Source organism: Agelaius tricolor, unplaced genomic scaffold (genome assembly GCF_023055355.1).
Source record: "Agelaius tricolor isolate 1412-34295 unplaced genomic scaffold, bAgeTri1.0.p SCAF_12, whole genome shotgun sequence".
In the NCBI taxonomy this organism is placed as follows: Eukaryota; Metazoa; Chordata; class Aves; order Passeriformes; family Icteridae; genus Agelaius; species Agelaius tricolor.
The window spans coordinates 10,551,880-10,563,407 of NW_027269272.1; the positions used below are offsets into that span (position 1 = coordinate 10,551,880).

An 11,528-nucleotide genomic window follows, 5' to 3' on the forward strand; every position below is an offset into this window, starting at 1 on the left:
CAAATGTTCCTAGCATAAGCAAGGACCTTTGCAATCCACAAAATGCAGAGGCATTTTATAGCATTTAAAAATCATAGTGATAAAATGCTTTATTTGTGGAAATATAAGTCAGTCCATGGATACCACTTGAATTCTGATGTTGAGCAGTAAGATAAGCAGGGTCCACAGGAAAAACAAGCATGAGAGGAGAGCATCAGTGAACATGGGCCTGGGAACAGGCTCTGCACATTGAGCGTGGTGTTTTGAAATCCTCAAAATGCTGCTGAGGCATGAAGCACATGCACTCTACTCCCTACCCCCAAAACAGACTCATTCCTTGTATTCATTTGGCCAATGACCTCAGTGAGAAGAGCATTAAGTCCCTGTTGAAAATGCAGATTTGCTACAGAAACTCTATAAAAAGTAAATCAAATTTAAAAAAAAAATCTCCAAAATGCAAGTGTTTCTTTCATCTGTTCCTGACTTCCTTATTATTTCAGTGTTGGATGTAGAAGAGTAAATAAATCTCATTTTATATCTGTGACACAATTCCCAGCTGTGGTTTCCTCAAGTCCTTCTAAAGCAGCTTTTTGGCAAGTTAAAATGATTTGGCACAATCACAGTCACAGAAAATATATTTTATTCCTGAAAAGATTATTCAAAGTTTAACAGTCTGTAAGAGCATCACATCCACTGAAACTCTCAGAAACCAGAGAGAACTGATTCTCTACTGCCTGGTGTACACCCCTCACACCTTATAAAATTTTCCTCCAATATCTTCTCTTTGGAAACTGCCAGCTTTATTTCAAAAACCAAAGATACAGCAATAGGTATTGTGGCAATGTTCATGGCTGGGACACTTGTTCATGGGAACCCTACTAATACTCTTTTTTTAAGTCTCACTTAGGCTCAACAGCCATAATTCAGGTCTGAGTTTGGACCCTCCTCTGCTGAACCCAAACCACGGCTATGGGGTGAAATCCATTAAAATCCTCCAACAGCTTTCCCACTGGGACTGTGACACAAAAGTGTTTCCATTTCAGTATCTCCTGAATAAGAATTTATTTTTACAGCGCGCCTCCAGCATTTCCCACACACTTACCAGCTGAAGAGAAAAATCCTCAACCCCATTCTGAATTTATCATCACAACACCTGCTCTCTGTCAAAGCTCACTGAGGACCCCAAACAAACCATCCTCAATGGGCTTCCAATCACTTTGCAATTTTGTGTTGCTTTTCAGCATGCCAGGCATATCCCAAACAGCCTAACCCACAACCAGATGGTCAATACACAGGGGAAGACACCCACAGACTTTAAAAACAAACAAACAAATAAATCAGAATTACCAGTATTTAGTGTCTGTTTGTGTTGCAGCATTTAGGCCAGGACTTTAAAAAGTGCCTGAGAGCACATTCACAATGTAGGAACCCACTCCCAACCTAGACTTTATTTCTGCCAACAGGTTGAGTGGGGAGCAGAGAGGGGGAATAAATCTAAAAAGCACTTCCTCTCCCCCCTGTTCCACAAATGCATTATTCATAAAAGCCAGGGCTTTTTTTTATTACCTGGGGATTTCACTTTTATTATGTTCAAAGGACTGTTTCAGAGAGTGCTCACTCCCCTGCAGGCAAATATGCAGGGTTTTTTTACACGGCAGTATAAATTACAGTGAATATCTAAATAATACCAGCAAAACCTCAACAAAATCAAATAGCCAAAAACATTAGGGACAAATTGCCCTTGCACAATTTATTCCATTGTTTGGTGGAACTCCACAGAGAATCTGAGGCCCCTAGTATACTGGATCTAAATTGATTTATTCTTACTATCACAGGGAAAGTCAATAAACTACTCCTTTGCTTAAGTTATACCGACATTAAAAAAAATCCTAAAAGACTACAAAAATGGCTGTTTTTCCTTAACTCCTGAGCTTCTACAAAGAGCTGAGCAACATAAAGATATACGTTGTTATTCTCATAAACCTGATTAGTGAAGACAAGGCATAACCACAGCATAAAACAAAGAGAGAGAGAAAAAACAATGCTTTTTTTACTCTCAACTGAATATATTTCAGATGCTACCTCTGCCTGTTGTAATCACATTTCCAGTCTGAATCACAAATACTCCAGAAATCTATCTTGCTCTGAAGAGCCAAAATATTTATTTTTATTTGACCTCCTACTAGGTGCATTCATGGGAAAACAAATGGATTCTACTTGGGCCATGTCCATTTGTGCCTGTATCCCAGAAACCTGAAACCAGGCCAGCATTCTTCTGATTGAATAAAGCTGAGTTGTCTGGGTTAAATCTGTTGTCAATATGCCTCGCTTATACAGTGAAATAGTTTCTTGTTAAGCAAGACAGAGATTTACTGTAGGCAAGATCCAGACTTCAAATGCAGCAGCATGGAAGGGTGGGATAGAAATGTATTAATTCTTCAAGAAACACCAGATAAATGTACCTTAGTAGGAAGCTCTTTTTCTGTGGATAATCATGGTCTTGAGTCAACAGACTTTGCCTACTTAAGCTATCTCTTGCATCAGAATCCAATTATAGCAAAGCCTACAGAAAACAGGTTTGGCACACTTTAATATTTTGGTATTGATCTAATTTAGCTCTGGTTTCAATTACAACAGGGAGCATTTTATCAAGAGATAGATTTTGTTTGTGGGAATCTAAATTGCTTTTTTTCCTTATTGTCTCTGATCTTACTATCTGAGTACTTTTTCCACACTTATTGCTTCAGTTTTAGAGGTTTCACCCATTTTATTATGAACTTTTTTACAGGAAAGAAATCCAATCCAGTTCTTCTAAGTAATAAGGAGTGAACTCAATACATTTAAAAACTGGGCTGGGGTTTCTGTAGCAACCATTCCACAGTGATGCAACTGAATTTGACATCAAAGAACAAATGTATCAAGTCATCCTGACAACTGAAACACTTGCTTTAAGAAGAATGCCTACATATATCTGGAACAAAGAGGGATTATCCTAAGTAAAATGAGTATTTTATTTAGTAATATATGTATACCGTATCATCCTACTTGAGGCATCTTTTCTCCCATCAATGTGCATAACTGCCACAAAAATTAGCTGAAGCTATCCACAGAAACTGAGGAGAATAGACCGTTTTATTTAGTTTTCAGATGTATGGGAGAATTATCTCATTTTCCATTTAATGACATACAGAAGATATATGGAAGTAATTTTCTTTCTTCCTGCTGAATTTGGCTTTAAACTCTGCAGCTTTATGTCTTACATTCATTGAAGGGAATGTCATCTCTACAACCCAAAATAGTTACACATATTTATAAACTCCATCTAAGAAATTACCCCTGGTTAACAATGTGTACACTTCAGCTACAAAGCCCAAAGCCTGACAACAGGAAAATTTTTCTGCACTATGCTCTCCCAAAATACAAATGGCATATGTTGATAATCTGGAATGTTTGCTGAATTAAAGGATTATGAAATCATATCAGTGATTAGAATCATACTCTGCTGAAGGCAGATAGCTGGAGTGTTGAAATTTCTAAAAAGGAAGCTGTCAAATAGTAGGAAGCAATTTGCAATGATCCATAGCTTTGTGAATAAAATCACAAACCTAGCGCTCTGTTAAGCTCCAAGAAGTGATAAAATTTGAATTCAGAGTTTATAATTCCAAAATGAAGTCCATTTCATGGGCAGCCACAATTTCTAGAAAAATGTAAGACTTCACAGAGATAAAGGAATGTTACAAACTCACTGGAACTGAGACAAAGTTGCCAGTGTTTCTTCAAGCATGAAAAGGCATGACACTCAGGGTAGACTGCTTTTTAAAACTCCCTGTTGGTGTTACTGGATGTGAGGTACAACTGTTCAGCCCTAAAGAGAAACATGCAGTGCATCCCTTTCCAGCTGAACAGCAACAAGAACTGTGCAGTGTTTTAGCTCAAGGTAGCTTCTGCCTGCAACTCCCTTCTGATGCGGAAGAAGAAGAGCGCAGCTGAAAATTGCAGCTTGTGCTCTTGAGACTATTTTGAGAGAAACCCATTAAAAAACAATTCGGGTGCTTTTCAAATGTCATTAGAATAAAAAAAAAAAATTGTTTAGGCTGTAATATGTCAAAGGCTTTCACATCTACAGTGGAAAAATGAATGTGCTCCTGTATAACCAGTGCACCTGCCCTTAAGGCTACAGTTCTTCCAAAACAGGTTCCTGTCGTTAGATGTCAGGGGATCATTACTTGAAAAGAAAAAGCTCATTCTAGTAACAATGGTCGTTTGTGTACAGGCTTCTGATTAGACACACCACTTAAAGATTCAACATTAGTTTTAGCATTCCTGCCTCCTGAACAAGGAAACATCTTTAAATTTGACCCCAAAACTTAAGAACTCAAGCTGCAGTATTGAAAGTGCCTCATCTGCACATAAAAGGCTTCACCCAACAAGCAGCTCTTTCCAGAGAGCAGCAGAGCAGGTACAAGCTGTGGTGTGGCAAAGTAGCAAGAGGCCAGCAAACACTCTGCAGCCGAGTTTCTGACTTAGTTTTTACTATTATACACCAGCCCTGGCAGCTGCTTCTTTCTCAACTGCCCAGCTTCTCTGGGCTGTAGTGACTCAAGGTGTGCACCTCTCCTCAGTGCCATTAGCGAGGGCTGTGAACTCTGGAGTCTGTCCTGCTCACACGGAATCACCCCGGCATCAGGAACATGTCACTGCCTGTTTGTGCCCGGTTCTGCCCGCAGGCTCAGATCTGCAAGGGAAATCAGGACCCTGCAAGGTCTCAGGCAGTCACAGAGCTGTGAAGGGGCATTCCCAGCACCTGGCTGGCTCCATTACAATTGCTGTGGTTGTATCTGTACAAGGAGGGACTTGCCAAGTTTCCTTGTGTTCGCGTTTATTGCTGCCGTGCCCCAGGTAATGCAAACGGCAGGTAATTTGAGCATTTCTGTCCTTCTTCATTTGTGTTCTATGGGATTTCCCCGGCACAGCTGATATCTTGGGCAGCCTGCGGCCTGCTTCATGCACAGACTTTATACCCATCGCTTTTATACCAGGGCTTTTTTTTTATGTCAAAGTAATCCCCCGAACACCGCCCGTCCCGCAGCCCCAGCGGGGAGGTGGCTGGTGGCAGGTCCTCGGGCCGGGCTGCGCTGGCCGGCACGGCCGGAACGGGAAAGCCCTCATCGCTGTCGATTGTTTTCCTGAATGCCTCTGCGAACAAGGGCGAGAGGAAACATCAGGAGCTGGCCGGCGGCCAGAGGCCCGCTGGCGGCGGCGGCCGAGGCGAACACGCTCCGCCTGCGCCGCCGCAGCCGCGGGGTCCCGGCCCGGGGGGAAGCGGCCCTGCTGCGCCGAGCGCGGCCGGCTCCTCACGGCTCTGCGTGCCAGCCCGGGCAGGGCCAGCCGCGGGAAACTCCTCGCCCCTCAGAGCGTTGTTCCGCTTGGAACTAAACCTGCCCGCAGCCTCGGAGTAGAAAAATAAAAGCGGTTTCCTCTCGCACAGGTGTGGTGGGGCCCTGCGGGGAGCACCCCACAACACACCGGGCCACGCCAGGGGAGCCACCATGAGCCCTATTGCCCAGCTCCATCAGGATCAGTTCCTGGCAAAGCCTCCCACAGCAGCCACTGGCTCTGACAGGCTTGGGAGAGGAGGATGAGGGACAGCCAGAGGTGCCGCTGTCACCGCTGCCTTTGTCCACACCCCCACTGCCATGCACAGGCAGTTTAAGGCTGCAGCGTGCCCCCTCCAGCCTCCCAAAGAGCCGTGTCCTGGTCAGCGTCCAGCTGCCCATGGGGCAAAGCCAGGCTAGGATTTCACCTTTTGAGATGGGCACGTTGGGAGCACATGTGAAAGCAGTTAACTGTGCAGTTATTTGGTCACAGGAATTTACATGCTCAGCTGCTGAAGCAGGAGGCTGTATGGTTAACTGGAGATGTTTAATAGATTTGTAGCAATAGGTGGTGGGGCTTTTAGGTCCAGCAATCTGTTCAGCTCCAGACCAAGAAACAGACAGCAAGTTCGTACCTCTAAACCTATTTCCTTCAGAGCAGAGGGGTGAAATCCAATACAGGGCAGAGACAGGACAAGCCATGCTTTACTCTCAAATCCAGTCATCTGTGGGATCAAAACAGCACGTGGGACCACAGCTTACATGCTGCCAGGAGATCACTTCCTCCCACTACCATTTTCCAAAGTTTGGGAATCACCATTTTACAAGCATCAATAACTTGCAAGAAATTTTCCAAGCTCTACCAACAAGATGTTTTGAGTTTGCAAGAAGTTCCATTACAGAGAGAGCTCTTTCAAAAGTAAAAATTAGTGAGATCAAGATAATAAAATAAATACTGCTGACCTAACATTCCTTTGCCAGGGTGAAACACAAGGCAAATCGGGCGTTTCCTACAGCTCTTTGCAAACATTGCTTCTTTGGAAGCGGGATGGATGGAGCAGTGGTCTAGGGCTCAGGACACCTGGACTTCATTTCCAGCTGTGTCACTTTTCTGCTGAGTGACCTTGGGATATTACTGTAAAATGACACTCCAAGAATCTATGAATGAGAAGTGCTGCACAGGAACTAGGCTCTTCTGCCATCTTCCCACAGCACTGACACACAATCCTATGTCACAGCTGGCATTTCTGTCACAGCTTGCTTACAGTCCTAATCCTACAAAGAGTTCTCTGTGGAAGGGCCTTCTTATAGAGCAGTTCTGTTTGCAAGAAATAAGTCCAAAAGAGATGTGTGAAGCCAGAAGGATTCTACCTGGATTTTTAATAGAGTTAAGATCCACGTTACAAATTAAAATCCACAGGACCAAGAGAGCATTTCAATTTCAGGCATATACTCTGTGACATTGACATTATTGCCTGTATTTTTAAGTCCCATTCACAACTGCAGCAATAGAAAAAAAACCCCTATAATGATCTGTGATAACTAGGTCTGTTCAGTCACACGAAAGTACCAGTCATGTTCCATTTCTGTAGACCACTGGGATTTTATGCCATTGAGAACAGTATCCATATGGCTGTAACACCAGTTTTCCGTACTCTCTGGTAAAAGCTTCCCAGAAACCAAAATAAGATGGAGTCTGTTTTAATCCTGCCCTGTTTACACACTCTAGGACACCCATTTTCAAGTAAATCCTTAGCAGAAGCCAGTGAATCGATGTGCCTTATCCTGTAGGACTGAGGCCTCCATTTTAAAATCTTTAAGGGATACTTAACTGAGCTTTATCATCAGGAGAGGATCAGTTTAACATCTGAATCTCCCAGGAGCCATATACATGATTTATCTGTCTGAAGGGTTAGAATCCCATCCAGCCTAGGAAACAGAACCTTGGGCAGGCCACCGGACATTTCTCTTATCTTAAGGTTTGTTAAACACCTACTGCCCAGCTCTCTGAATATTGAGCTTCAAAAAGATTAGTCAGAAAAACCTAAGAATCACACTTATCTGATCCAGCAATATCAAATCCTTCATGATGTCTACCAGAGTGAAATAAACAAACTCTCTTGTAATAAAACCTTTTTTTCTCTTCTGAAACAAGTTCAAGTTTTTCATAGGTTTAGAAAGTATGGTTCTGGCCAAGGCAGATAAGCGACCAAAACAGCAATGAGGGGCTAAATATACAAATATATTGCTTTGTAGATAATTTTATCTATTTGCACTAAGTTATTTATTAGCTGAACATCACTGGCATGTACAAATTTGCTCTAACCAAATCATCTAACCTTTTTTCCGCATGTTTGCCATTGTCCACACATTGCAAAATTCTCAGATGTATCATGAAAGACCTTACAGGCCTACATCTCAAACAGCAAAAAGTCAAAATTATTATGTGCCTTCAGCTGCAACTTCTTCACTGTAAGAGACAATAGGTGCACTCACATTGGGTTAGTAAGTTAAGCCTTTCATTCATTCAAAAGCAAACATTACAACTCATATGGTTCAGAGAACACAAATTCTGAAATTCACTGGTAAAATTCCAGGTCACAATTACTCTTTATATACATGTCTGTCCTGGTGGAATCTGAAGAAGCACACACAAAGAAGGTAACACCCTGTAGGCATAGAAACGTGTTCAGTTCCTTTTTAGGACTCTGACAAAGAATATAGTCACACATGAGGCTGAGTATCTGGATTCTGAGATATCTGTCTCCAAAGCTGGAGAGGGCACAAACACAAGGAACCCCTTGCAGAACATATTGCCTGGGTGGGCTGCTCCTCTGTGGAGTTCTCAAAGTCTCCTGAAGCAGGGCAGGCCACTATCGGTCAGCCTGAGATCTGAGACTCCAAGAGGCATTGGGATCATGTTCCCAAGGCAGCCATATGCCAGATGCAAGATTATATTCTCTAGCAAGGCTGCAGCAATTCAGCAAAAATGCATGTAATTCCAAATATTTCAGCCTCAACAGATCTGTGTTTGCAGACCTTGGCATCACTGGAACGTTTCCAGACAGTTCCACTCCCATCAGCTCCATCTGTCCCGAATCTCTGGATGGTGCTACACCTCTGACACACAGGTACACACAAGATAAAGAGAGCATGTTGGAATGAGGTTACTACCCAAAGCTTCAGGGGCATAAAAAATGGATGTGAATTATTAGATCAGACTTGGATCCACCTATGATGTTCAACAGGTCCTGGCTGACAGGTTCTGCTGGGAAATGATAATAGGCAAAAGCAAAGGGAAGGGAAGGAGCAGAGGTAACTAACAGACTCCTTAGTAAATTCATCCCTGGTGAGGTCATGGAGAAATCACCAAGGCCCTCCCTGTTTGTGGCATATCTAGAGATATCTAAAATAAGATTATATGGAAAAGGCTAAGATAGAAAGAGTTTATATTTTATTAGGAAAGGTAGTTACTTATAAAAACAAAATAAACAGGCAAAGGGCCTTGTGGACCTGCTGATCAGCTCTGCATGTCAAATTAAAAAGGAGCTGTGGGTGTTTCCAGATGAGTTTAAGGAACATCTTTACCTTGAGGCATCAGTGTTTAGCCCCAACAGGGCATTTCAAGTGCCCTTTAATCGCCAGTATGAACAGGGAAGAGATAATGATGAGAACAGATGGGGGGCTAGTTTCACATCCTATTATGAAGCAAACTATATAATCCTTACTCAGGTGGGAGCACAGGCTTTAATTCTGTACATCACAGCAGAATGTGCTGCAGTAAAAGAGAACATTCCTGGCATTATTCTGAAACCACAGTCTGGACCCCATTTGATATAAGAAGAAAATATTATTAAATAAACAAATTTTAAAAGATTGTGAGGTAACTCTATCTCTTGTCTACTAGAAGATTAAGAGGTTGCATGTTGCACTGCAAATAGTACTGCATCTAATAAAAAGCTGGGTTGTTAGCCCACAAATATGGAGAAACAATTTGTTTGACTTGCCAGAGTAGGTAGAAAGGAATAGAAAGAAGGAGAGCATTCTTAACAACTGCTTGCTTCTGTCATTGCAGGGGAGGAAGAATTGCCCAAGGCAGGGATATTTCCTGGTATGGCACAGGGACTTTGATAGTCAGCTGGTAATACATTTACCAGCTATCTAGTTTTCCCAGAAGTGTCTTGACCTGAGCTGACTCATCTGTGTCCCAGGAGGCTGACTAATCATTCTGATTTATTATCCTGTGGCCTGCTAGCCATTTCAGCTCTGTTTACATTGGTGCCAGTACAAAATTTTATACGGGACAAACTAGGTTCTATATAGGCATAGTTATTTAAACTAGATTCAAAACCAAGCAGAATTTTTCACCAAGCATCCACAAAATTGAAATAAGTACAAAATGACATTCTGCTGAGCAACATCTGGGAAAAAAGCTGAAAATTTAAAGGGAAGGCAGAGTTACAAGACAAGCTAATAAGCCAATTAAGCCTGAAGTTAATTGGTAATTCTAGGCATCTTCCAATGAAATTACAAAATTCCAAGGACTGCTTGTGACCTACAAAAAACCCACATGATCATTTTAACAAGGCAGCAATGGAGTGTTATGGGAAGCAATCTCAGTCCTATTAAATGAATAGCTCTTGGTGGTGAGCATATACAAACCATGGTGTGGAAATCAACAGAAAAACCTCTTGGAAAAGCCAGAGAGTGTGGGCCCACATACCTTTGTTTGCACCAAAAACTTGTTCTAAATGAAGCTCTACCCCAAAAAACATACTTGGGATGGGCATAAGTGTGTCAGCTTTGTGTGATACTGTTATCACCTGCAGACTGCAGTCAAGGAAACTTCCACTCATGAGACCTAAAGTAGACTAAGTAGAAGACTCAACAAAGCATGAAAAAAAAATAAGAGAAGGATAGCACAGCTGACAAAGAGACAAAGAGTATTTTCCAAAAGCAGTCTTAAACCCACGTGCTCAGATATACAGTGAGCTAGTACCTCACTAGCTACAGTAGTTTGGCTATTCCCACCAGTATTACATGTGAGATTCCACACTGCTTGTATCTTACTGATTTAAACATAAATTGTGCTCAATTTATTTAATTTTGCTTGCTTTGGAAGCTCAGCTTGGGATCTGAGATTCGCTCTGACAAACTGCTTTCTCCATTTCAACCCACAGTAACAGTTTGTGGGACAAATAAAGGCACTGACAGGTTCTCTGCCCAGAATTTTGTAATGGAGAAGTAGTGAATACCCCACTGTTTCTCAAAGCCAGGCTCTGAACAGTTTCTATATAATTAATTAGTAGAAATGTCACCATCTTGAGTTTCAGCAAATTTACAATACAAAGATGGGATACTGGATTATTGAAAAACGAAGGTGTATGTCCTGTGGAAGCAAGGTCTTATTTTCTTAGCAGATCTCTTGTTTACAAATTAATGTTTAAAGAGAAAAACAAATCCCTTATTTAAAGAAAGTGCCCAAAACTTTTAATCTTACCCTCATTTCTGAGAGAAGTATATTGCTTACTTAAAAAAGTACCGATGCCAACAAATCCCTGCCAGCTGTGCATGAGAAACACTCTTAATTACACTGAACTTTGTAGTATTAGTGATGTTTCCAACAGACATCTTTAGCCACTGATAAAAAAAAATTTTGTATTTCTTCAACTCACTCACATGAAATGGTTGTTTCAAGTGGATCTGTCATTGTGGTTTCCTGGATTTCTTCAGTCTTGTTGGAAAGCTTGTAAATTCCCATGGCTGATAGCAAGCTAAGGAAGGAAATAAAAAATAGTAAATACCACTTCAGTGGTGTAAGTCCTTTTATGCTCTTTTTTGGCTGAGAGTGCATTTCAGGAGATTATTATCTGCTTTTACACAAACTTCAAAACAGTTCCATCTGGGAATCCATCTGTATGTCCATTTTGCACCCTCAATTGAACTCCCACCAAATCAGGCTTCACTAAAGATATATACTGGTAGATTAGTATTTGGCTGAATTAAGTGAGTCTGGGCTGCTAGTTTATTTTACAGGAGCACTTGACAATATCAATACAATAAATGGATGAAGCAACTGGATGGAAAATTACTCTTTAATATCATATTACTTCCTGCAGCTACAGAGCAAAATATGTGAAAGAAACAGTAAGATAAATCAGATGATCTTTTTCC

The 11,528-nt window shown here is 41.6% G+C and overlaps 1 long non-coding RNA gene across 1 annotated transcript in view; it reads right to left on the bottom strand.

The window, feature by feature from the left end:
* The window catches only part of LOC139594897 (uncharacterized), a 156,391-nt gene extending 145,282 nt beyond the window's left edge, over positions 1-11,109 (bottom strand). Inside the window, exon 1 of the long non-coding RNA XR_011680770.1 lies at positions 11,034-11,109. This is a non-coding gene — a long non-coding RNA (uncharacterized lncRNA). The remainder of the gene's footprint in view (positions 1-11,033) is intronic.
* Between the last annotated feature and the right edge of the window lie 419 nt (positions 11,110-11,528).